We start from the raw sequence: 23,054 nt of genomic DNA, 5'->3' as shown, positions 1-23,054 counted from the left end.
AACATTACCTGACACCCTTCCCCACTCCGAAATTGTGTATTTCTTGCACATAGTGTGTTTTCGAAAGCTCTTCGTTTCTTGAAGTCTGCTTCTAAAAGCGTCCTCCCTAGCGCTTATGTAACACTGTAATTTCCAGTTGAAAGGCAAACTTCAGAGTCCAGCTTGCATCCTACTGTGTCAGTCACGTGCACTTATTTTATTGAGTTACTGGATGCTTGGCCTTTTCATTTCTGTCTGAGCTTTCTTCATTTCCCCCCTTTTCCATGACTTTTTTTCTCTTTTTGGCCAACTTTGGATCTTCCTACTCAAAACTGCTTCGAGCTAGGATGTTGTTTCTTTTATGTTTGTGGGTGTTCAGTGCAGAGTCTCTATCTGCTTGCCTCTTTATATGTGAGTGCAGAGTAGAGGCACTATTTTTTTTGCTTCTTTTAGTGTGTGTGTGTGTGTGTGTGTGTGTGTGTGGTACTAGATGCTTGTGAGGAATCTGAGCATAACTGGGATAATATTAGACATAAATAATTCTATAAAGGAGAACTTCATACTATTCCTAGTAAGAGGAAGAGAGTGTGGTGGTGTGGTGGCATAGCTTGCATTTTACTGTGTATTTCCACCTGATGAAGTTTGAAACAGCTGGTGAAATTCAATGAAGGCTGATATACCTGTAAAATAAATTCACATCTCAGTGGTTTTCAGTTGTAAAATAGCTTGATTTCATCCCCATACAATTTAATTAAAGTCTGTTCTGTGCTGTCTCAACCCCATTTAATACAGCTCTTAACTCTACCTCATAACATCTGACGACCTCAGTGTTTTCACAAGGAAAAAGCTCTAGTTTGCCTTTACTTTGTCAGTTACTTCCCTGTGAATTAATTTAAAAAGCAACACAAATCTAATCAAATATTTTAATTTTGTATTTCAGTATTTTTTTTCCTGACAAATTAAAAAATTTGACACTATGTGCAATTAAAGTAATATTACCCTCCCTAAGGGTCATGGTTGTGATTTCAAAACTATTGTGGAACGCAAAACTATTCCGAGGGAACACAGACCTAGCTCCGAATTTTTTTTACCACCATGACCGTGAGCTGCTGGTTTCTATCCTTGCAGAAAGTGCTTCACCAAAGGGGGCATTCCAAACCGTTATTTGCATGCTTCCTCTGTCTGCATTCCGCGGTCCTCCAGCTCGAGCCCCGGAAATCGTTCGAAGTGTGACAACATAAAGGATGAGTCATTTCTTGCTGCCAGAAAACAGCAGGAGAAATGAGATGGGAGGACAGAGGACGTGTGTGGAAGTCTTTTTAGAGATCAGTTTTATGTTTGAGGTTACAGGGCGTGATGTGTCCTATAGGCAAATATTTAGATCGTGTCAGGTAGGCCTATAGCCCAAGGTGAAAATGCCCCTCCCCTTTCTTCCTATGCTTTTTTCACATCTGTCAACCTACAATTTAAAATAAAATGTAGCAGTTTATGAACGAAAACAAATGATCAGTCAAACCAAGAAAATATCCATGTGCTTGAATTATCATCAAATATGCCAACTTTAACGAAACAGTGATTACTTTGTTGCCTACAGGATCTTAAAAAACAATTAATTCATACCATGTCACGTGAACAGAAAAAAAATCCTTGATTCCTCCATCCCCCTTGCATTCTTTTCTTGTTTACTTCAGGGGGGGGGGTTTATCAGAGGGAAGGGCTAGAACGTCATGAAAGGAAAGCAGTGTTGCCCCAGTCAAATACGATTCCTGGACCACTTTTTGGTCCACTGCTGCACAAAAGCGACCAGCTGAAATACAACAATTGTTTTTACTTCTGCAGTCATCCATGCTTGGTTTCGTCGTGCACGTGCACAAGGCTGGCCTTAACTTGCTAGCGCAACAGCCTGTTTTCCCTCTTTGACTGAGCTGCCTTAATTGTAAAAAAAAAAAAAACACACAACTTAACTTGCCATTGTTGACCTTGTGTGAGGGCTCCAGGTGAGTCTTTTGACGTTGTGAAAATGATTAATGACTAGTGGTATATAACCAATGGGATTCTAAATAGAAATCTCCACATAATGCTTCCAAATTACACGTTTGCATTATATCGCGCAACATTGCCTTATAATATGCTATCACAAGAAGCCATCTTAGCTGGCTATGTGACAGATAAGCTAACGTTAACGTTAGCTTGCAATATGAAATTAGCTAGCGTGGGGGTTAGCTTATGTATAGCTTGTGACATGAGCTGCTAGCTGTGTTCTTGAACGTGCTTCTTTCAGGTTGTGATGAATTTTCAACTAACAAGCTGATAGAAGTCGCCTTATTTTCGGTATAAGATGATGACTGCATGTTTTTTAAGTAATGCTAATTTTGGGTGCTTACAGTAAGTAATACCATCTCTAATAGGAGTCTTCAGAGAGAGTGAAAGAGCTGAGGGAGGCAGCTACTGGAGTGCAACTTTGCAGAGCTAGATTCAGACAAAACAGCAGGTGAAGCATTATGAAATGTCAAGCAACCATTTCCTACGTAATTATTTAAATGTAGAGTAAGTATTTTTTGAAAGTAGGTTAATAACTATCTAAAAACGAATATTTCAATCAATGACACATGCATAGTATTAGTCAATCTTTAACATAATGTAGAAGAGTGCTTTTATGTATGGGGCAAAACCCAAAAGCTCAAGTTCAGAGAGCATTGGAGAGCCTGGTGATCAAGTAAAATACTTCTAATAGCCATTGTAAAATATGGGATGGTAAGGCCATGATTATAGATTTAGCCTATCCAATTCCTGGACTTCAGGAATCATTGAGTCAAGCCATTGTGAGCTGCCTACACTAGTGTTCAGCTGTTTAAATGCATTTTATGCATTTTAAATAGTAGTTCTACCATGCCCAAGCAATTTTGAATGGAAGGTTGGTACTGGTATTCTTAAATCAGATTCTAATAAAATCTAAGATAAGGCACAACCACAAGGCTCTAGACCAGAGAGTGAGGGAGAGCATGCTGAGCCTAGGTAAGTATATGGTTTAGTGACAAACCTGGGTAAGAGTAAGTAGTAAACCTCCTGATAAAAGTTTTTCTAGGAGAATGAAGCCATTGGGCTCTTCTATTAGGAGGGTTGCCACTTACTCTGAGTTAACTTACCCCCCAGGTGTACTCACCTGGCACAAAGGAGGCAGACAGGGAACAGATGGAAGAATCTAGGGTTAGGTTTCTGGTAGCACAACAGGCATATCACTAGTATACCACAGAACATCCTATACAAAATCTAATGTTCGCGTTCAATATACAATGATGTCTTTGTTGTCACTCAGAGCTTTTTTTTAGGACCTCGTTTCATTACATTTAATGCCTTTGACGATTACTGCACAACATTGTGCTTTTTAGTTTACTGGCCTACCCACGTCCTAAATATCTATCAATATTTCATTCTTACTTAAAAAACGACCCCACCCCACCAAAAGTAACAGCGAATCTTCTATTGTCCAGGCAGAATCAACATTTCTTTAAATTTAGACAGGGGAAGGGAATAAAAGATGCTCATGAATAAAATGTACTCATGAATAAAACAGAATAATGCACAAGTAAAAGAATATTTAAGCAGTGTTGTGTAATTTTTTTTACAAACAAAATCAATATCTCTACAGTTTCTCTACAACTATAGATGTTAGATATACACACCAGCATATTCAAGCTTTTCTTCAGGGCATTGCAAATGAATTTGATTCAAGTGGATGTGGAGCTTTTTTTTCCTCATTCACAAGTGAGGCAGGGCCATAACCAGGGTTTAAAATTAGTGAGGTCCAGAGGCAGGGGTTAAGAATTTTACCCCAATTACACCTACAAATGCAACCCTATCAACTGCAAACTCGTCTGCATATAAACCCATTGTCAGAAAAACATGTAATTATAAAAAAAAGTATTGTACTTGAGATTAACATCCTTTGTGCGTGTGGTGTGTAGGCTATGCCTGCAGTCGCTGGCTCACCTAAGAAACAGATCTTTAGTATTCTATTTGATTCTGTTCTATTCTGTCTTTCTCTGTTCTGTTTGTTCTCTGTGGGGTTGGATATTGTTAAATTGCTCCTTATTATCAATGTGTTGATAGTTTACTGTATGTAGGTGTGGAGTATGAATGCGGCCTATTTATGCACCAATACTTAATAGTTTACATATTGATAAGCATTGCTACATGACTAGTAATAAGATCATAGCTATAAGCACATCTCTACAACATTGAAATTCAAAGGCTTAGAGTATGAGCCACAGTAATAAAGGAAAGGGTATTCTATTTGATGGCTAGCTAGAAAAGCAAACTTGTTTGAGACAAACACTAATGGGGAGTAGGCTAATACTACTTAATAAATTAGGGCATTCTTTCTAATTTCTATGAAATATTGTTCTTGATACAGGCTGCTTATTTACTAATTAGGCTACGTTGTGTGAATTGTTAACTAGCATACTAAAATGAATAAAAACATCATGGCCGGTGTCCTCATATTTGACATGTTTAATTCTGCAGCCCACTCCAGATTTTGTAGTCTACCAGGGTACTGTTTTAGTTTTTTCTCGTAGAAAATGTCAAAGCGATCATTTTGTGATCACATGATTTTGTCATACCAAATTCTGGAAGCTTACACGCATTTCTGCTGCTTACGTGCCTTCAGAATTTTAAACTGTGAGCTGCAAACGCTTTGAAATATTGAGAGCCAGGGGCTGTACCTGCACCCTCTCTCACTGATTATTAACAAGTCCAGCTAACGCTCTAAACTGAATTAGACACATGAAGGAGAAAACAGATTTTTTTTCATTCAGTTTCATTCAAAAGAATTCCAGCGGTCTGGATCCCTGTGACCTTATAGCTGGGTACAGCCATGTGAGGGGAATTCCTACAAGTCATAGGGTTAATGGGGGACACATTTGCAACACTTCGATAACAATACAGGCGCATTGCATGCTGAATTCCTGTCTGTATAGTGGCAGTGTTTCAGTGCAAGACTGGCCTCCTTCAGGAATGCCCGATATTCAAGCCACCCAATGGGCTAGACGGTCTCCTCGATCTCGACCACGCTACTACAAAAAATGAAACGAACGACGACGAGTGCAAGACTGTGGATTTTTTATTTATTTATTATTATTTTTTTTTAAAGGAAGAAAGAAAAAGGAGAAAAATGAAGCATTCTTTATGCCCTGTGTTTATTTCTTAAAGATTTATGACTGGGTGATATGAAACCGTATGGTGCGCTAGACTGGAATAGCTGGGAGCGATTCAGCTACTAAAACTGTCATGTCCTTTAACTGTTAGCTCTGATTAACCAGTGTGGTGGCATTTGGGAATGTGCAGGACGAGCTCCACTAATTCCCGACCTCCTCCCTCATAAAAAAGACAGGAGAGAGAAAGTGAAAAAAAAAAATGGCCTGGAAATTAGGTCAGCCCCTTGACACCATCAGTCTACTTCTGTCCTTGCTTTATGAAATATAGCTGTGTCTCCTCGGTGAATGGCGGTATTTTCTGAACCTATCATTTAAATAATTGCAATGAGTTATTGGCCATGACTCTTAATGTGTTCCGTGTCACTGTGCCTGCCTTTGTTCCCTCTGTTAAGGCACTTGCCTTATCAAGCCTCGGCCATAGAGGCCCGTGTTTAATTGTATTCACTCCTCTTTGTTTGGATTCTTGAGGAGCCTTTTCACAGGGGAGGCGGGTTAATTGGTATTTTGCCTGATAAAGGTGACGTGTAAAGAGTGGCAGTCTTCTGTCTGACTGCTGCTGAGGCTGTCTATGGAGGCTCATGCCCGAGCCAGGCTCATTTGGGGATGCTGTGGTGCGGCGATAGCTTTTCCCGTATCGCCCCCCCACAGAAGAGCCTTCTCCATATGTACTATGTCTGAATGGAGAGGTGTCAGGAGAGACTCTTACTGTACTCATTTATCCTGTGTTCAAGCACTTACAGAGCAAGTGAGTGAGAGACAGACAGACTGAAGGAGGGAGGGAGGGAGGGGGGGGGGGGGGGGGGGGGGATCCCAAACAGCTCGCAACTCCATTCTGCTGTAAATCAAAGGCAAGTTGTTGCAATGCTTAGCTATTTTACCTCAAAGGGTCTCAATGCCGGTCAGGTAAAAGACACTCTAGAAAACAGACAGAGCCTGTTTCATTTATGATCATTTATTATTATCGTTTGTACTTACTTACCTTTCTTTCCAGAGTCTGCCACATAACCCCTCTCTTTCTTATGCCAGTCAACCAATCACACGGCTGCATCTGGCCCAGTCATAGCTAAAAGTCTTATTTCATTTCATTTTTCCACAGAAGCTAATTTGACAGTGTGGAGAGGGGTGTGAGACCATGTCATTAAAATACCGCTGTTGAAGAGTTGTTCATTGATGCCATCTCCCTATCTCACTCTTTTCTAACTCTTCTCCACTTGGCAGAAAGGTGGACTATTTGAAGCCTAATGATGATTTGACTGACTTAATAAGGGAGTAGTAGTGCCCTTCTGCCATTAAGAGGAAATATGTTTTTGACACAATAAAGGGGGGGGGGGGGGGGGGCATAAATCATGCGGCCTTGACTAATTATCCTCAGGGAGATAGGGGGACATGATGAATGGCAGGAGAGACCTTTTGAAGGACAGCACGCCAGAAGGAGAAATGAAAAGCGGCCGACACTTGTGTGTCAGACAAAATGGAGAGAAAGAGAGAGAGAGAGAGAGAGAGAGAGAGAGAGAGAGAGAGAGAGAGAGAGAGAGAGAGAGAGAGAGAGAGAGAGAGAGAGAGAGAATAAGGTGGTGTTGAACTATCGGAGGTCTCCATGCCGCTCCAGATTCCCTACCCTCTTCTGGCTGTGATACGCTGAAATCATAATGGATCTCTCAGTGGTCCGTCTGTAAAATCATTGGCACTCATTGGCTCCCCAATACCCCTAATTGTGTTCTGCTACATTGGCTAATTGAGATAGCTTTAAATCAGACCGATAATTCTTGTGTTGCAGCCGTGCCAGTTTGGGATGATCTGATTTTACTAATGTAAATTATTTTTTATATATCTGACTAGTATGTATATGCCTACATTGGATTTGCTCTGGGATCATTTATTTTGTACAGGAAATTTCAAGGATGTATTTTATTTAACAGATCATGATTATTAGTTAAAAAAAAGGTCAAAGGTAGACTGCAAATACATCTAAGAACTACTGTTTCATATCAACAAGTGTTATTACTATATTTATCAAAATGCACTATTCAGAATGATATATAATTCATTTTGGAAATACATCACTAAGATTCGCACCGTTGACCTCTAGTATAAAACTGTTTATTTTGTGGCGTGCAGAAAGTGCTTGAGATGTGTGTGATTTCTAGGCTTGATCTAACTGTGGGATGATAAGATGCCTGTTTGAGCAGCTGGCGTGTAGTCTCCGGGGCAGCGGATTGGGAGGTGGCAAGGCAGTGGGGGGAGCCAGGGCAGCGATTTCCGAGGATGTTTGGTATTTAAGTCTTTGAGAGGAGAATAAAGGGAGATTGATGTTTTGATGGATAGTCATTGACTCTTAACCTTTTCCCCCGCATTTCACTGTGGCATGCCGATGTCGGTTGGGGAAGGAAATTTGCAAAGCTATTACCTCAGTGTCTTTCTAAATCACATGCCTCCGCGCTGAGATGACTCCCATAATACCTGCCATTTACTGGCCAAATTATCTATTATATTCCTGCCTCATCTTTAGTGCATTTTGTCCTTGCTGTGTGTGTGTGTACTGGCATCGTGAGAAAGAGGGGATCAGGTAGAGGGGTAGAGAGGCTTATTTCTTGGTCGAGCAACTTCACACGTTTCATGCAGCAGTTTTTAGCGGAGGACCTTTAATAAATGTTCTATGAATTGTAGCTGTATAGTTACTTCAGCCAGTAGACACAAGATCACTACAAATCTGATGTGTGTTAAGGTGATTTGAGGTCAATTAATTTAGACAATAACCTCAAATAATTTGTATTTTGCGTAGGGGTTTTTCATAGAGAATATTTGTTATTTGTGACAAGAGTATGCGAGACTCAGCAATTTTAATGTTAGTTTTCTGGATGCTAAGGAAATATGGAAATAGGGTGCTGGGGTAATTGAATTAGTGGAGAAACGTTCTATAGAGAAAAGATCTCTTTTCAATGCAAATGAGCAAATTGGAGTATTGGTTTGTTGTTGCCAATCCCTTTTTCATCCATTCAATTAAAATAAATAATTTTTCACCCAGACTTCAAATGCCACTGTCATTTTCCATCTAAAATGCTGTGGGTGTCTGTGTGGTGAACACTGACACCCATACAGTAGAGTGGCCTCAGAAAGAGGGGGGGGGGCGTACATGGGGAGGAATGTACAGTGAACTCAGGGTTAGGGCTGTAGACAAGTTCTCTCTGTATACATCCACATTAGGGCAGATGAGTTCAACCTGTGGGAAGCTGTAGACCTTGACAAACCATGATCAGTTTATAAAAACATCACTGATACACTATATTTATCTTCAGCTCTTAATGTTGTATTTTGGACATATCAACCAGTCAGTGCATGGGCAACATTAACTGAATTGAGCATATTTGTCATGTGTTATAAATATATAACGGTAGCAGTCTGACTAGCAGAGCTGTGATTCATCTTAGCAGTCGCTAGGTCCTTGTTTCTAGGTTGAATCACTTTTAATGACATTAGCCGCGCGTAGTCTAAAAAGGTAATTGGCAAACATTTTCGTCAAGAGTCAGCCAAGCTAGGGTTTCTGTTAAAGTGACAAAGGCGAGCGAGTTAGTCAGGAAGTGCTGACAATTATTGATTACCGGCTCAGATCGCTAAGCAACCAAGGTAAAATGTCAGATGTCTGCCATTGCAAACGTAACGCAATCTCAGTTCTCAAGCTTTGTAATTCTTGCTACTATTTCAGCACATCTATATATCCTTAGGTGGCTTGTCTATTGTTATAGGGGTTCCCTGTGATGTTCTTGGTTTAGCTTATGTGTACGGTGTATGATTTTCCACACATTTTTGGCATGATGTGTCATTTTTGGTTATTATGGGGATATCTTCTTCAGTGTCACCTTGCACATTGATACGTGCCGCAGAGGCTCATTTCTCTGTTGCTCAGGGAGATGGTAGCGATTAAACTCTCATTGAACATCGTCATTTACAGCAACCACACCAGTAATGAGGATGATTGCCTTTCTTAATTCATGTGTGACATTTTATAATTGCATAATTGCATTTCGTTCATCCTGTGTGACAGCACTGCATGAGGGAAGACACTCACCCTCCTTCTCCTCAAAACGATGTCAGTCAACGTGTGTAGCAGGTTTCCACGTGTTGGCATGTACTTGTCCAGACATAAGTCAACTCATTTCTGGCTACGTGAAGTGGTTAGAACAGTGGCGAGTGCTGAGCTGTGTTGGCATTCCTCCTTTGACTATGAAGAACATGTTGGCACATTGACGCTACGGTGAAGTAGAGGGGTGTAGGGGGATAGGGTTGTAGCTGTGGTGCAGTATAAAAGGTGACGTTATCCAGCAGGCTGTAGGTGAAGATGGCGTATTGATCTAGAGTCTGTTCAATTCTCAGAAGAATCACTTCTTCATACTATATGGTATGCTTTAATCATGTTGCACAGAAGAAAGGGCCTCACACCCTGACACTATCCTGGGCCAAATGACGTGACAGGGATGGGAGTACAGCACATAGGTGCACAAGGTACTTTAGTTGCTTTTACACGGACATCTACCATCTTGAATGACGACAGCCCAAGTCATAGGAACCATGCCAGGAACTAATGCAGTTGACACTGGCCAAACCCCAGCAGGAAGTCAGCAAGGTATAACCTAAAAGCACTAAGCAGGTTGTTTAGATTTTTTCTTGAGAAGGGTTGTTGGGGAGAAGGGGGTGTGCTTTGAGGCTGGGGGTGGTTCAATCTGGCTCTGTCCGTGCTGCCAAATGAAGATGCTGAGGGTTAGGGGAGGGGAGGTAGAGGAAGAGGAGGCAGTATAGCGGTATGGAAAGTAAGACGTTATGGCTGCTGGCCATGTCCCCTACTGTTGCTGCAAATCATGGGCTTTAATTGGAACATGTGAACGAAAATACGGTGAAACAATAGCCCTGGACATTTACAAGGTAGTCCGTCTGCGCTGAGGAAGGGTGCGGGAGCTCTCTGTTTAATTTGTTGGCCTTTACGAGCGCTGCAGATTTCCTCTCCTCTCCCCTTCCTCCCCTCCAGATGGTACTTCCATGCAGGCTGGACTGCTGGCTGGAGGCTTTATTGGTATCTGCATGGTATTGATTAACTGACAGTGTGGAGTGTGCTGCTCTGCCCTCCCTGTAAGGTTCTCTATTATAGTTCTGATTACTGTAATACTTTGGTGACTAATGCGCTCCACATATAGTCATCCATTTTTTTTTTTGTGGTTGTTCTGCAACAGGTAACACTGCAGAGATGGCAACCATGGATTTATTTATGATGCTGAACAGGTTGAATACACATTGATTACAGTACAGTAGTACCAAAAGCAGTTTGGATCATTTTTTGATGAACATTCAGTAGTTTGGTTCTAAACCACATGGTCACATATCAGTTTGAATACTTTGATTTGGTCCTTTGTAATGTCTAGGAATACCAACTTCTCCTGCATTACTGATCAATTTCCCTACTGGAGCAAAATGACATGTTTTGTAGTATCAGATTCCACCGAATCAAATACGTTGAATTATTCTCATTTGAAAAAAGAATGAATGCCTATTAAGGACTAGAAGCGTTTGGCTCTAGGCCAACTATACTCATACCTGACGTAATCCTTTGCCATTTAACGTCTAGGGAGTTTACTGAAAAACAGAATTACTTAAATGCCCTCACTCATGATCTAACAGTGCGCAGCCCTCTGATGCTTCAGGGTCTTTAGACATTATTAGCATAGGGTATTGAGCTTTTGAGAATATATGAGACCCATGGTTTAAATTTAGAACCAGTTTTTTTATCTCCTCTGTTTAATTAGGTACGGTGGAGACTAATTGTTAATGGCATGGTCGTTATTGCTCTGGGTCTCTCTTTTATTCTAAATGGAACAGGCTGCTTTTGTGAGGTATAATTAGGGTTTATAGAATTACTCAAACCCACCGCTTTTCTGTGGCAGTCCTCACCATTTTACCAGCCGCTTTTCCGAAAGCAATTAGCAGATGTCCGGCTTTTATTCCTCAAAGCACTGGTGAGGTCTTCTTTTGCTACTGTGTGGAAACTATATCTCTTTGTATTTCCTCACTCAGATCACTGGATTAACAAAGGAGCCCAAATGCTCTTTTGTGACCTCAGCTGCTCTCATCTTCATATACACAGGCAGCCCAGGGTTTTTGAATTGCATTTTACATTTATTTGTTCTAACAATTCATCATGTCTTTGTGGATCAAAACAAGTAGTCCATGTTTTAAATCAAGCATTTTGCACAAGCCCCTTTATTTTGGCCTTTTGTAGTCTCTTCCTTTGACACATTTAAATCCCTTTGACACTATCACTATTTGATTGTGTAAGATGTATGCCAAAGTTATTATTTTAGAAAGTCCTTGAGAAAATATTTAGCAAACCTTCATTATAAAGGCAAGTGGAAATGTACTAAAATCGTCTAAGACTCACAAACAGAATTTTGAGAAATTGAACCATAGTAGACCTGAAGTGAAGACATTTTTTGGTCTACCATCTCACTTGAAATATAGGTTTTGTTTTATAGGCCAGTACAGAAAAAGTCCTGGCGGAAAATGTCTTGTACTCTGAATTCACTCCCTCAAGGGGAAACTCCAGCAACCCACTGCAACTATGTACTGCACATCCCAATCATGTAGCACACAAGGCATACTCCAGCTCATATTCTCCCTGGACGCCCCCTCTCAGGCTGCTTGCACATTGAACTCTCACATACCTTCCTTGCAGGCCTTTTTGATGTAGCATGAGCTCTGTTATTTTAAATCAACTTCCGCACGCTGGAATGAACTTAGAGTAGCCTGCGATAACACATCAAGATTTGCCTTCACTGTGCTATTTCCCCCATCCTTTGGAGTGCTTCACGGGTTAGCTGGCATCTATTTTCACCAAGAAGCCAGAGGATGAATCTTGCGGAGGTGTGCTTAGCTGTGTGTAGCCATCTTTGGCTCATGCTCAGAGGAGGGAATATCATAGGCTGCCCTCAGTCAAGTGTGGGAGCTATCAAGCAGCATATCCCCTTAATCCACCTGCAGAATGGTGTGAAATGCCTCCGTCCTGCTTCCTCCTGTGGCTACTGAAGCTAACCCAACCGGGGTGTAGTACTTCCTGCCCACATCTCCCAATTCTCCTACATCTCCTTATTTGCTTTGGCAGTGCATTTAGTCGAACTTTTGAAGGCATGGTCTTTTTTTTTTTTACACTTCAGAGCTGCCTTTGATGTTCCCCAGCTACCCAACCCAATAAACCTGTCATAGCCCCCAAATTGGCCAATTTCACTGTTTTGTGACACACTGGCCTTTGTGGCCACTGTTGTTTTATTAGGTGATGTATCAATAACAGTGCGCCTGCTTTGTTATTTGTCTGTCTTGGCCATTCATGCAAGAGATCTCCTTGAGGGGTCTAGTAGGTTGCTCAACATAACATGGCATTTGAAATGTTATGCAGATGAAAGCAATACTCCACAAGAAAAGAAAACAAGTGCAAAGCGTGGGGCAAGAGAACCACTTGACAAGCTATGTTTATTAATTCAGTTTGTCACAAATATTTTGTCATGTGAAATAAATAGTAAATTACGAGCCACCTACAACTTGACAACCACATTGTACATGCATTGGAATCTCCAACAACCCCTACGGGTGTAATTCCAACAAGTGTGTACTGACTCACATCTCCATGTGTTCTGTTTAACATGATTCAGGGCACTTTGCATGCCAAGGCACAATGTCTTCTGATGTTTTCGCCCAATGCTGCTGTTTTTTTTCAGAAGCCAATTTCCGTCACTTCAGAAATTTGGATGGCTGATACAATATGTTGTACAAGTGTTTCATGGGAATAAACAGTTCCTCTGGTGTCCATAGTGTCAGAGACAAGACCACACTCTGATTCAGCTCTCAGATAAGAAAAAATAACGGACAAAACAGGCAAAAAAGTTACCTAAATTTAACTGTAAGGTGCTATTTGATTAATAGTCAGACCTATAAAATTACACATACCTGTTTTGCACAATATATGTGTTGAAGAACCTCTGAATGTCTGAACTATCTGAACGTAACTATTTTATGTGTGTTAAGTAATGCAATGATCTGGTGATCTTATCATCAGTTGGTCAATTCTGTCCATCTTCATTTTCCCTGTCTTTGTTGGGTAACAAGGACATTTTGGCTCTGAGGTGACCGAGTCCTGCTTGTGCAGTCACATTAACGCAGCGCTTAACTCAAATTGATCACATGCCTTGAAATCCTCCCTGGAGAGTCTCTCTCTGTCCTCGTTTTTCAGTTGTCACTTCTTTTAATTGACATAATTAATTTGCTTATTGATGGACTTCCCTGCCTGGGAGGATTTTAACTTTAAGAAGAAAAACATTTTTAGTCCCTTAATGAAGCAATTGTAGGAATGATTGTTACTTCACAAGTAGTTTGTGTTAAACTAATGGCTTTTTTGGGCAATAATTAATTGATTCCAACAAACCTAAATAAGCAGGCTTTCAATTAAATCTGACAGAGGAAAACAGGTTCCACTCAGAAATGCTTTACAGTAAAGGGAAATGGCTTGATGAATGATATACCTTGTCAGAAAGGGGTGTTGGGGAGGGCTGTAGCTGTTGGATCTGCTGTAGTGGTAGGTGTGTGCACCCTGTAAATATTTATCATCTTGTTCGGATGGAGTGATATTTCTCCCCTCCTGCCTGAAGTGGGGGTCTGAGCCATGCAGCATGCCCAGCCATGAGGAGGGGCCTATTGTGTAAAGAGCAGCTATCTCCCCCACGAGAGGCAACCGAGGAGATAATCCAGGAAGACAGAGCACGGCGTAGCTCCATCTGGTTCATGCTCAGATGACGTTCTGTAATGGGTAGCATCAGGGCACAAAACACTCAATCCATTATATATTTTTGCCATTGCATGGCTGAGCAGTCTGAGCTTTACATTTGCATGTAGGCATTTAGCAGATTCATTTATATTTGAAGAGATTTGTATGCTTGTGCTAAGAAGGAACATATTTCAACAGCATGTGCTCTCTTAAGGAGATCTGCTTTGAGAATTGATAGGCGAAGAAAAGGGAAAGATCACTATAGTGCATGCACTTGGTTTTTAGCCCCCGACATTCTGGTTTTAAGTCTGGGTCTATGACAAACCATACAAAGTCTTCCTCGGATTTGGGTGCTTTTATTATAAGTGATCTCAAAGTAGCTCTGACTAGATAAAGAATGGAAAGGGAGAGAACACACGGAAGGGAAGAAGTCCCAACTGCTGACGAGCTCTTGTGACGCTCCTCAGTGTAAAGCAGACCATAAGCCTCGGAGTGAGGGACTGTCCGCTGCTTGACAGACATGAAATGGTCCAGATGCTGACATCGGTGTTCCACTTGGGCTAACGGATTGCTTGTTGATCCGCCGACTTTCAGTCGAAACTCATGACGCACATCTTTGCTTCAAAGACGCCCCGCAGATGAGGTCCGTGAGAACAAAGAGCTTGTTCAACTCCTGTGGGAAGATATGGAGAGGACTTTTTTTTTTTTTCTATCGCATGTCCTCATTGTTTTTGCAGAATTCACTTCTCCCATATTCGCTCCCATGTGGGAGGGGAGACATGAAAGTGCAGCCGCATGCAATAAGGATCTTCCCTCCCTCACAGTGGAACTGGCGTGCTGGCGGGAAATGAGTGGGTCACCTTCAGGAGCCTCAGCCAGCTCAATCCTATCAGAGGGATGCATTTAAGCATTTTGATTGGGCTCCCACAACTGCTGCTCCACTTTGGTTGACCAGTCCAGATTTGTTTCAGGATGTGTGACACGCGTGACTTTGAAGATATGATCCAGAAGAACAGATATTGTTTTAAATATCATATCTCAAACGCCTTTTTGTTAGTGGGCAGTGGATTAGATACAAATAGGAGTTAAGTTTATAGTCTGTGTCTGTCAAGAGTCAGGATGAAGAACATCTATACACGTGGCAGTGCAGTTAGTCTCTGATGTCTGAACTGGCACAGATCTGTATAGATCATATTTGTTCTGTAGTGGAGTCCATTCTTGTGTATGCTGTCTTAAGGCTAGGTCAGGAAAACAGATACCGTTAGAGAAAACAGACGGTTGTTTGAGAAGTGGTGTAGGTGTGAGTTGAAACTCTGTGGTCTGAATATGTCAGCTTCCCTTTCCAATTTCAGACTGATTTGACCTGTCGCTTAGCTGCTTGTCAGGATATTAGGCACTTGTGACTTTTTAATGTTAGGAAATAGAGCTCTTGCAGTTTTAGAAAAATGTGTGACATCACTCCAGTCTTTTATATCTAATGTCTGGATTTATATTGCTTCATACCTCTCCCACTAATTGCATACATTGTATTTTAGAACATCGCCAATGGAACCTGAGTGAAATCTGCTCATGATCCCAGAACTGTGTTGCTAAGATACAATTGTATGGGAAAATGGGAAAGTTATCTATAGCAATAATACCATTTACATGCTTCTGCCATTATCCATAATAAGGAGAAGTCATTGAACCCTGTTTTCAGTGCCAGGCCTTTGTCAGCTAGTGATATATATATACAAAGTACCTCTCTGTTTCCTTGTCAGTTGCAAGGAGAGGATCTGGTGTGTTAGTTAGCCACTGTATGTTTGTTTAAGCAAAGCGTGAATTGTGAATCACACAGACTTTACTGCAACAGCTCTTCGTCCAAGACCACTGATCCCCCTCAGCGTGCCATCCGAACCAACCCGCCCCATGCGTCTGTGTGGGTCATGCCCGGCACAGACTGTGCGTCCCCATTGAGGAGCCAGAGTGCCAGGGAGACACATTCCCATGCATGTCACGTCTAGGGCCATCGCTGCGGCGATTTAGTCGGTGCTCTGTTGCCATGGTGACAGAGTTGGGGGTCAGGCCCTGGGCCCTCATTACAAAGTTTTAGCATATGCGCCTCTCCCCTAGAGTGACAATGAGATGTCTAACTGTGGCCAGTGTGGGGTGGCAAGGATCCTCAGTGGTCAAGCCTTACCACCTGTACTTTTTAATCTCCATTTTTGTACTCTTCTAGATCTTTTTCTTTTAACCACCGTGTCCCTGGAACCGACCTCTGTTGGGTTGAATGCTCATGTATCACTTAGTTAACTATGCACACATATCTGTTTTTTCTTACTTGGTGCTGTTGGCATTGCTGTAATTCTGTGGATTGTTTGGGAATTACATTAAGTGAATTATAATTTTTATAATTGCCTGATCACAGACTTTCAGTTCGGGTGGCAGTGTGGCAATTTGAAAAGCAGAATGTCATTAAAAGACTCACTTACAATGTTTAATAGTGTAGATGAATCCTTAATATACTTCTTATTAAGCGAGGTGTGTGCTGTAATCCATTCTTATTGAGGGCTCTTTCCTTTTCTTCTGTCTGGGAGCGGTAGGCTGAAAGAGACGCTGGCAGACAGATTAGCATTTAATGGGAATTTCAGGCTCATTTTGAGTTGATATCTCTTGTCTTTGGTCCTGCTCGTGAGGGGATTGGGCTTAATGAAAGCTGAGACGCGGCGTAATGGATGTTTTAGCATACAATCTCCAGATTTGGATGCAGGAATGTACTCCTTCCCCCCACTTCCCTTGCCAAGTCCTCCTCTATTGCATATCAGAGCTTAATTAAGAGAGAGATGCAGCTCTATGCCCCCTTGTCCCCGATGCTGTGTTTCTAGAGAGTTCTCTCAGAAGGCTGTGTTTTACATGACGGATTGCAAAAGAGCAGGGAATGAAATGTGTGAGGCATCTGTCACAAGATGGGGACAGTGGATGACAGGGGGAATTAAACCAACAGCAGATTTTCAGTGCATGCAATGATTTGGTGGTTAACTCAAATTCATTATGAATTATGTTGTGTTATGTTAAATACAAATAGATTATGTAGGTTTTGGGTTGGCGGTGGTGGCTCTGTGACATTGAAAAATCAACAAAAATCGCATATTCTATTCATATTCTATTCTCCATCCCCATCTGGAGCAACCCAGCTTTTATGCTGTGGTTTGCAACTGTCTTTGATTCAACCTACTCGTGGAAAATAATTACACATACAAGCCGCCCCTATGTACAAACTCCAGACTCTGTAAGTCCAGCGGGAGGCCTTTCAAATGAAGTTGCCCAAGACTAGAGAAGTTGCTTCAGATTGCTCCCTGACCTTATGTTAAATGAGTCACTGGAGAATCCTCTTGCTTGCTAGCTATTATATATGTATTGGTAATTTAGGTAAATGTTGTAGTATTTCAATTGAAGCTATTCCACTGAGTTTTGACGTTCATAACCAGAGGTGTGAGAGGCACAGCCACATATACCCCCCATTTAGATGAACTTTTGCTGATCTAGCTAATTGCTACATGTGATACTATGGTGGCTTTTTTCATTTTTGCACCTTGAATGGCCTCTTTACAAAGAGCTCATATCATCCCATGGCTCTCATGTCTTTTGACAGACAGTATTGGTTTGCTTTGGGGGCTGAATTAGTCGAGGCCCTACCCTGTGGAGAGACAGGCCTTCTCAGCGGGGATCAGCAGGCAGGAGGAGATCCCCTGCCTGAGGGGATTGGACTGATCTGTCAGAAAGGTGCAGATGCATACAGTGGCATGTTGGAGCTGAAACCCACCAGTCTCCCCCCCCAACCACAGGCGACTCTCTCTCTCACTAAGAAGAGCTCTGTCTCACTGCCCTCCAGGGTATCACCAATCCTACTATACACCTCCTTTACAAACTCCTCTCAGTCTTTCCTGTTCCTGTACCTGTAGGTGATATATTCTCAGTAGTGGAGGAAGTGTACAAATCCAGGGACTTGAGAGAGAGAAGAGATACCTCTGGTAAAATGGCAGCCCACATTCAACAGTTTGAATGTGTTTTACATTTCTACGGCAGTTAGTTTGTCATATTACTCTGAGGAACAATTCCTATATGCCTATATCAAATACATTCAAGGTACACTGAAGTTCCTTTTTCTCTCGAGCTGTTATTCTGTTGAGATGAGGTTAAAGTGTGAACGTCTGTGCCTAAGTGTACATACAGGTTGATTCCTTTGTGCGTATGTGTGAATGAAGGCCATACACGGATGTGTGGATGTCTCTGTGGCATTGTTAATGCTATTTGAAGTGATTTCTTAGAGCAATCTGGGCTTTACCCAACAATGTGTCATGAGCTAGAAGGCTTTGGGGCATCTGTTTCAGACAAAGTGTGCACCTTTCGAGGGTACCAAGACTTTTTTTCTGACTGGCTATAAACTTGTTGAAAAGTCTCATGAGCAATCCTTAGATTAGATGAGATCACATGATCGGAGGATCTCGCCCATCATTGAAATAATGCCAAACCTGCTAAGGCGAAACACATGTAGTCAGTCAGGCACTCCAAACCTATCCTCTCTGCAGAGGTATACTGTATGCATGTAGAACAAATACGTCGAAGTAAGTGATTTGTCCTCTGGAGTAATGGGGAAAATAAACCTGGAGACATGGTAACATGGTAAGGATGCTGCAGTTTGTCTGCCTCCATAGCATGTTCACAAACAGTTAAACATATAGCTAGCAAATGGCTACTGTTGTAACATATAAATTAGATTTTTTCACAATCTGCAGTCCACTCTGATTAGTATGCTATGCTTGAAATTGGACCATATTCCAGTGAATATGTTCGACAATTCCATGTTTGAAGTACAAAAATGAATAGAAACTGACCGAGTAGGATACTGCAGTTTAAATACAGTGAATTGTCCAAGAGCAAAAATGTTCCACAATGCAGATCCTTCAAAAAATACTACAGAATTTCTCATACCTCAGGCTATTGTCCACCACTGCATATTCTTTTTGTTCGTGTTTTTTAAACCAAGCCTCCCTGCTGTTGCATTTTCTCAGACTTCTCTTCGAAATTAGTACACACCCAGTCTCTTACTCAATCTCTCTTGACCTGGATTTCTACAATCAACAATCACATTTGCATACAGATGACCACATACAAAGACCTGCGTCAAAAGCAATGGTAGTAATGGTTATCAGCAAACAGCTGCATTTCCTTTCTCTTGCTTGCCTCTGCTTCCCATCTCTAATCTCATGTTGTGCCTTGCATGAATGCCTGCTCAGGAACACGCACATTTGCACACACACACACACACACACACACACACACACACACACACACACACACACACACACACACACACACACACACACACACACACACACACACACACACACACACACACACACACACACACACACACACACAGAAACCCAGCTCTACCAAGCACATATTCAGACAGACCATTGCTGTTCAATGCCACTGTAGATGGATACAAGAATAAGGTGACTATCAGCTGCATGATATCTGCTCTCTCTCTCTCTCTCTCTCTCTCTCTCTCTCTCTCTCTCTCTCTCTGTGATGGTAACTCAGAGCTTACAGTACTTGTTTGTCAAAGTGGTGTGTTTGTCGGTGGTGTGAAAGAGTTTGATGTCTCCTGGGGTTAAAATATGTGCATTGAAATCACAGCAGACTTTTTGGTATTTTGACAGTACATGGTGTTTTTCTCTTCAATGTCTTCTTTAAATGTAGCCGTCATTTCAGGCATTCACTTCATTCCAAGCACACATCAGTGTGTTAAGCACTTAAAGCTCTTTGTTCCCCTCGAGCATATGCAAAATGTTGTTTGGAATGTGATTCTCTTACAAAGAAACACGACTATCTGTGCTCCGTGGTGGAAAGTGACTAAGCACATTTACTCAAGTAGTTACTTACGTATTTTCATTTCATGCCCCTTTACACTTCCACTCTACTCCACTGCATTTATTTGCCAACTGTACTTACTAGTTCATTTGAAGATGAAGATTTTACACAATAGATAATATAACAAGCTTTTAAAATACAACACATTTTTAAAGATTAAACCTTTTTGGCTTTTGACGTCTGTGTGTAGCTGGGTTTTCAGATGTCTATGAGGTGAAAACAGCTCCACCAAACAGTGATTGTTTTCACATGGTTTCATTTCAATAAAAGTGCGAACGATCCAATATCATTACAACATTTTGCCTAATAATTCCTCTGAAATATCCTTACAACAATAAACAATAACATGATCAGACTCACTTTTCATAACTGTGCAAACACCACAGCGTTACATTTAACAGTATTAGGCGCCAAGTCAGGGGAAATATGTGAAGCTGTATCATGTGACATCATGTGTATTAGCGTGTTAGTCCCATGTGTATTAGATAGTTTTGTTCAGTGTGTTTGGAATTAATACCAAAAACACCATGTCATGTTTTTAGAGGATCGGTGTCTTGTGTTCAGAGTTATCTCTTAAGTTACAGCTTTGTAAAATGAGATCTATTAAGTGCGAAGAACACACCCCTGAATAGTTGTTGTCTGTGTTTCAGAATAATGTATAGATGTACAGGAGACAATAATTGTCCTGTGGTTAACACAGAAGCGTGATGTCACTTTAATGTATTTGGTCGGTGAGGGAGTGGATATACTGTTGCTTAGGCCACTGCGACTCTGTGAGTGCATTAGTACATACACCCAGAAGTGATGATCAATCGGTGGGAGTCCTCCGTGCGATCCATAGCGACCATATGCCCAATGATTTCCTGCCAGCCTTTTAATGTATCTATAGGACAGGTCGATGCCTCCGTGGGAAGAATTCTATATTTTTGTGTGATGAACTACTTAATCATCTCCATTGGTCACTTCAGTGGTAAAATCCATATCCATTTTCCTTTTGTCTTTTATTGGTCTTGCACTTTTCAAGTCATCAGAAAAGCAGCATGGGGAGGGTAGACCAGATGAATGGGTTGACTTCAGTTTGGCACACTTTGATACTGATTAAAGCTTTCTGAGACTAATTTACTACTTCATTACCCCGCGCCGGGAGTAGCAATATGTAGGCGTTTACCCGAGCCATTTTCTGTAGACAGCGCAGGGCTTTGGGCTTTCAAAAGAGCATTTCTTGCAGCAGACTCTTTGTCTGTTTTCTCAGACAGTCTTTCTTATGTTTCAACCCGTCTGTCTCACTTTGCCTTCATCAGCTCGAACTTTGGTTTTCTTCTTCTTACTGCCTTTTCGACCATTTATTACTTTTTTCTTTCTCTCTGCTGTACTGAATCCGTCTCTCTCTCTCTCTCTCTCTCTCTCTCTCACCCTCTTCTCTCTCTCTCTCTCTCTCTCTCTCTCTCTCTCATCCCTCTTCTCTCTTCATGACTGTCCTGCCCTCCCTCTCTATTTCCAACCTTCATGCAAGTTTTTTTTATCATTCTCCACAGAATGTTTTGTTGTCAGTGGAGAGCTGCTGTGGTCCATATTTATACAGTTGGAAGGCAAACACCAAATGGCTCTGAAATGGGTTGAGAGAGGGCTGCTGATACAGTGTCACTGCTATTTTTGTCACCCTCTGTCCTCCATAAGGATGGGATCAGATAAGGGCAACACACAGTTGTTGGTTCCATTGACGAGCCGTATTTCATTCCCCACTGCAACGAGTACACACACACACACACACACACACACACACACACACAGACACACACACACATCAGCCCTGACACGCTATACTCCAGTGGCTCAGCATACATTAAATCCCACACTGCTGTTATGAGGTATTTCAGGAGACAAGTCTATCTGTGCACCATAGGGAACTGCAACATCTAGTCACACTAGACCTTCATAAAAAAGATACTTTGATAAAAGCTCATCTCTGCATATTATTCATATTAGCATCGAACAGAAGTGCAACATAGTTGAAGCTGATTTTATTTATTTATTTATTTTTTACTTTTACGTGATGCTTTTTTGTGTCACAAAGCAGAATTAATAAGCGTGTATCATTGAAGTACGAAAGCAATTTAAATGCATATGGCAGTGTGATGTTTTGTGAAGTTTGGTTCATTCCTGTTCCTTTCTTCCACCAGCGCTGCATAGAAGTAGAAGAGTGAATTTCAGTTACATGTAGGTTGGGCTTTTGTGGGCAATATGGATGTTTGACAATTTCAAGTTATTGCAGTGTGTGGAGGCCCGTATAGACATACTTGCTTACTTAAGTCTTCTTTTGGTATTGATTAGTCCCTGTCCTTTGGAAGTTCCCTGACAGTTGTGCAGATTTGACACTATTTGGTTTTGCGGTTCATTTATAGTGTTTTGCATGTCTCACTATTGGATGTGAATACTGACTCATCACCTGAGAGGGGCAATGCCTTGGTTGTTCTCATTAACTTTAATACAAAGGCAAAGGAGATCAATCAACCTGGCTTGATTGCTGATATAATTGAGCGATCAGCAAATGGGGGACATTGATCTAGTGCACTGTTTTGCTTGTGTGCTGTCTCATTGGTGTATCAGTAAAAGTGTCATTTCAACACAAGGTAGTACCCATCACATTGCTATTGATGTTATTTCATTGGCAATGGCAGAATATCCAGGTGTGTGCAGGTGAAGCATGAACATTCTGAGAGTTCAAGACTCCAAAGCTTCACAAAGCTGCTTTTAGGTAGCATTGATACTAACTATTACACCTTGTTTTACGTGTGAATCTAATAGGTGGATTTAATGATTTTGAAGTACCATCAGTATATGCATTGTTACACTGTCCTTAAGTTCATTTCCTTTAGTAGTTTGGTCAGATAGTTAATGAGTGTTCGACTGTGTCAGTTTTACAATGAACATATAATGTAATTATTAAATTATGTTCCTCTGTGCTCTTCAGAAGAACGTTTCCCTTTTCTGTGGCTTCATTTTGACCTGTGAATAGTTTGTCGTGTGTATCTGGGAAGCTTATTGGGGTTATATCATACTTGGTGTACGTTAGTGTGACAGTGAAGGTAAGGAGATAGTGGATAGAGTCCAAAATGCATTTTGAATTTTAAGCAGCATTTCGGAAG

General features: G+C 41.4%; 1 protein-coding gene and 1 long non-coding RNA gene across 6 annotated transcripts in view; both read left to right on the top strand.

Annotated features, from left to right (window-relative positions):
• nlgn1 (neuroligin 1) overlaps window positions 1-23,054 on the top strand; it is a 201,521-nt gene that overhangs the window by 55,309 nt on the left and 123,158 nt on the right. The window lies entirely within an intron of this gene.
• LOC116222124 lies at window positions 1,014-2,459 on the top strand. Its single transcript, XR_004164475.2, has 2 exons — window positions 1,014-1,976; window positions 2,388-2,459. It is a non-coding gene; the product is annotated as an uncharacterized LOC116222124 (long non-coding RNA).

Source organism: Clupea harengus, chromosome 10 (genome assembly GCF_900700415.2).
Source record: "Clupea harengus chromosome 10, Ch_v2.0.2, whole genome shotgun sequence".
Classification (NCBI taxonomy): domain Eukaryota; kingdom Metazoa; phylum Chordata; class Actinopteri; order Clupeiformes; family Clupeidae; genus Clupea; species Clupea harengus.
This window is presented reverse-complemented; position numbering and strand designations above follow the sequence as displayed.